A 4,991-nucleotide genomic window follows, 5' to 3' on the forward strand; every position below is an offset into this window, starting at 1 on the left:
GGCAGGGAGAGCAGGGACACCAGGGCACTGCCAGCCTTAACACAGCCCCAGTGGGTACTCACAGTATGAGGCTTCAGCCCTTCCCTGGACAAAAGACGAGGTGTTGGTGTCTTCTTTGGCAATCCAGACGCCATTTCCAAGGGACGATGTCGCAGGTGAGCGACAATGCCTCAACAAAACTGGAAGGAGCAACAATGGAACTCTGAAAATCCACAACCCAATTCATGGCAGCTTCAAGGCATATTCTGGTGCTAAAAATGGTACATTACTTGAAAGTAGCTAAGTGCTTGTTTGGTGTAAGTAGCTAGTATAGTTAGGCCACTAGTTGGACTTTATTTGAACTATATGGCTACCTTGTGCAATTCAAAGTTAGATCATACTGAAACCTGGAGCTAAAAATCTGAACATTAATAACAGTTCGAAGAGACAAAACTGTAGCCTAAATATTACTCAAAAATAGCTAGAGTGGGCCTCCTCTTCTTTAGGCTAAAGCACCCTTGCTCTATCAGCTGCTCCTCACAGCTGAGAGACTAATGAGAGACTGGAATGTTATGGCTAATGGCTTAAATATCATTATAAAGGACTTTCTGTCCATTGTGACAAAACTGTATAAAGAAGCTGCGACCACCCAAGCCCACCCCTCCTGACTGGAACTTGGCACTGTGAGTTAAGCTGCCTAAGGGAACTTGAGACAAGATCAAGGTGACACTATTGTCCCATTAGCTCAGGTCTGGGGAGAAGTAAACAAGGCTGAGGAGAAAAACCTATCCACAACAAAGCCAAACCCAGCAGCTGTCCTGAAAATCAGCTCTGTCTGGGTTCAGGCTGGGGAAGTCATAGCCACAGACTCTTCTGCTGAGGCCAGGTTTGCACACAAACCTCCCAGCTAAGACCTCCACAGTGCCTCCAGACCCATTCCTGAGGCCTTGCACCAGACGACTGCAGGGCATGCAAAGCAACACAACAAATCTGAAAATCCAGAACCCAACTCATGCCAGACTCAAAGGATATATGGGTGCTAAAGATTTTATATTATTTGAAAGTAGCAAGAGACAGATTCCAACTTGCCCCACCCCTGGGAGGTACCTGGGCAAGGTATCACCTTGCCCAAATCTGCATTAACCCAGTGGAGTCTTACATTTTGCCAGACCTCACCACAGAGAAGACCAGAAGAGGATTTAATGGTAGGCAAATGGGATCCATGGAATGGTGATATTTTCTACTAAATCTCTCTCTGTCACTCTCTTTCTCCTCCCCCCCTTCCCAACCTCCATTCCACTCCCACTTTTTCTTTTCTTTCTCTCTCTTTCTCCCTCACATTTACTGTTCCATAAAATCCAGACATTGGCTTTGGCATATGGTCTCGTCTGCACCTCAATACAGAGGCATCTCCCTAAAAATTTTAAAACCCAGATGATAAAAACCCACTGAAACTTGAACAGAACTCATTCACCTTTAAGCAGTTTAAGCAGTTACTATAGGGAAAAAATGTATAGACTACTATCTTTAGAAAATGTTGCACTTCTTCAGTAAAAAAAGCACAATCAGTAATCCATTTATTGTTCATCCTCTCAGGTGTACATGTCACTGAACTACTGCGCCAGAAGACTGGCATGATCACATTCTCTGTATCCCTTTGGCATTCTCTTTCAGAGCACAGATGAAACAAAACCAAAAAGTTCAACTTTAGTCGGTCTTTACCTTCAAATGAAATTCAGGACTCCCTAGCAGACACCAGTGTTCTGCACGCTGAGGAGCTTTTCGCAGAGGCCAATGCTCTGCACCTTTAGCAATTCTCTACGCCGACAGTTCCCCTGGCGAATGGCCCGGTGCAGCCGCCTGCAGGAGCCCAGGCTGCGCACACCCAGCCAGGGCCGCGCTCTCAGGCAACTGAGGCCGCGCCGCTGTCACAGACGCTGAGGGCCCGGGCGCGGTTACCGGGCAACCGCGGCACCGAGTGCGGGGCCGGGTGGGGCCGGGCCGGGGCCGCAGGGATTTGCAAAGGAGATTGGCACTACAGCGACCGACTGCAGTTTGGGGCTTCCCAAGAGTCTTTCTGTAACTAATGAAAGGTTAAAATGTGGTGACGAAGGCACCTATGCCAGGTCTGTACATTGCTCTTTGCAGCACTAGTATCCGACTCTGGCTGGAACAGCAGGAGGGGCTGAGGCAGCAGGGAAGGGGGCTCAGCCTGGAGGAAAGGAGGCTCAGGGGGGACCTTCTGGCTCTGCGCAACTCCCTGACAGGAGGGGACAAGAGGCTGCTGCAAGTTCAGGCAGCGCCGGAGCCGCCTGGCTCCCCCTCTCCTCCCCCGCTCCGCCTCTTCCTCCCTCCCTCCTCCTCCTCCTCCTCTCCCGCAGCCCTCGCAGCCCCCGGGAGGGGCGGGGATGGAGCCGGGACAGGTCGGAACGCAGAGAGGCCTGGGGAGATGCCAGGACTGGGAGTGACTGGGCTGTACTGGGATCATCCTGGGAGCAGCTCCTGGGTGACTGAGTTCTACTGGGATCATCCTGGGATCACACTGGCAGTGAGGAGGAGCAGCGCGATGGCTCCAGCCCTGGGGCTGAGGGCGCTTCTGGGGGGAGTATTTTCTTTTTGGGAAAATTAATCCAGAAACACCAGAGGTTTATGTTCACAAAGGAGACAGAGGAGTCCTTTCTGGCTTTATTCCAATAAAGGGAGAGGCCATGGGGCATTCCCCTGGGATCTCTTGAAATTTTGGAGGATGCAACCTTCTTTTTATCCTAATTTCCTGGCCACATTTCCCTTCTCTCTTTCCCCTTGGCTGACGTGCTTGAGAGGTACAGATGCCCTGATACGCCTGACACCGAAGATTTCCCAAAGATTTCCCTCTAATGTATAACCCTCCCTTTTAGTTTTTAATTCTTACGGAGTTTAGGGGTTTTTCTTCCCCATTGTTTCTTTCATTTCTCAATGGCTTATTTTGTTTATCTGCAAACCTAAAGTGTATTTGTAAAAGCAAATATCTTTTTCCAATCATCAATCAGTGGAATCCTTCCCATTGTTTCTTTTATCTTCCAGAGCTGGTTTTAGCTACGAGCAGACCCACAGATTGTTAGTAAAAACAAATCCACTATTCCTCTCCTTTACAGCGTACAAGAAGATTTCAGCTCTAAAAACAAAGTGTTATGAACAAAATTCGGGTAATATTTTTTTTTTGTGAGAAAAAGTTACAAAAAGCAGCCAGACCACGGGTAGCTGCTGAAGTTCTTCGTGTTTTGTTATTGTAATCACGAGTCGTTGTGGCTAATCGCTCCTTTTGTATCAGCAGAGCCTCGCCCGAGGCTAAGTTGTACCTTTCCCAGAAGGGTGGGAACCTTCCCGAACAGTAGAAGGTGGGGGGGGGCTATGCAAAGTGACTCCAAGACCACAATGCAGCATGGGTCCCCCGGTGTACGGAGAAAACCCCAAAACAACGAGCCACCTAAGAGTTGAGAGACTGGAGTGATGTCTAGACGTGAAGAGCCGAATGCTGAACCTGCAGAGATGCAAAACACCTTCAGAGCCTCTCGCCCTGACCAAGAGAGATGACCCCGGCGGTGAGACGAGGCTGACTGAGCCGGCAAAGGTACCATCTGACGGGATCAGCAGGCCCTAAAGGCTCCCACGAGGACTTGATCCCCAACTCTGCCCCTTGCGGACAGAGCTGCGCATATCCTCCTGCTCTGAGTCGCTTTGGGAGAGACAACGGAGACTGCAGACCTGTCGAGCCACCCAATCCTGAGCTGATCACTTTTAATAAAGGCATTGAAAAAGGAGAAGAAGTCTCCTGGCCCTGTTTATTTCACAAAGCATCTTCTCAGCCCTCTCATCTAAGACTTAACTTCTTCTTTATTGACTTTAGTGTCTTCATGTTGTTTTTTATATACTTGCATTTTGTTCTTTTCTCTCACTCAGAAGAAGACTGAAGTACTGAAAAACTTAACATCACGCATGAGGCCTACCTAACCCACCAATTACTACTAACAGAAAGCTGTGGCTCAGTTGTGTTCAGATCAGCTTTATAGTTAGTGTTTAGTTTTCTACACCAGCCACAGAAGTCTCTGGTCTCAGCCACGCTAAGAAGAAGAAGAAGCAGCCTGACAGCGAGATCTTCACAGCCACAGCCAGCCCTGCTCTGGCTAAAGCTCCGCAGCCTCCCCTGTCTCCTTGCCCAGCAGCTGCTGAGGCCCAGCGCGGCCAAACCAGAGCCCATGGAGAGAGAAGCTAGCAAGCAGCCCAGAAAATAGAAAAGAAGCCCAGCCTGCAGCAAGACTGCCCAGCCCAGCCCAGACACAGAGCAGAAGCCAAAACCCAGCAGCTCCCTGCTGACCAACAAAGAAAAAAAGTTTCTGAATTTTTTCATCTTTACCATGTGTGTTTCACAAAAGCGTGTCTAGCTTTCAGTAGCTCAACAGACTGTCAGATACACAAAAAACTTTGCATCACTTCCCTAAATTTCCTCCCACTCCAAAGCATAACACAGGGCCGCTGGGAGCAACTGGGATCGGACTGGGAGCAACTGGGAGCAACCAGGACCATACTAGGAGCAACTGGGATCATCATGGCATCAGAGAAGGATCATATTGAGAGGGACTGGGTCTGTGCTAGAGGCAACTGGGATCACACTGGGAGGAAATGGGGACATGCTGGGGACCAAAGGGATCATACTGGGAGCAACTGGCACCACACTGAGGGTGACTGGGATCCTTCTGGAATCATACTGGAAGTGATTGGGAACAGGCTGAGGGCAACTGGGATATACAGGAAGTGACAGGAATCATGTTGGAGGTTACTGGGAGTGGTTATGAGCAATTGGAATAATGCTAGAAACTACTGGGAGCAACTGGGAGTGAGTGGAAACACATTAAGGACAACTGGGATATACTGGGGGAGACCAGGAGTGACTGGGATCACAGAGGAAGCTTAAAGTTACTGGAATAATACTGGGAGTATCTGGGAGTGACTGGAATCATACTGGGGGCAAATGG

This window comes from Melozone crissalis, unplaced genomic scaffold (genome assembly GCF_028551555.1).
Source record: "Melozone crissalis strain CALT ecotype California unplaced genomic scaffold, PUWL_Pcris_2 ptg000172l_1, whole genome shotgun sequence".
NCBI classification, from domain to species: Eukaryota; Metazoa; Chordata; class Aves; order Passeriformes; family Passerellidae; genus Melozone; species Melozone crissalis.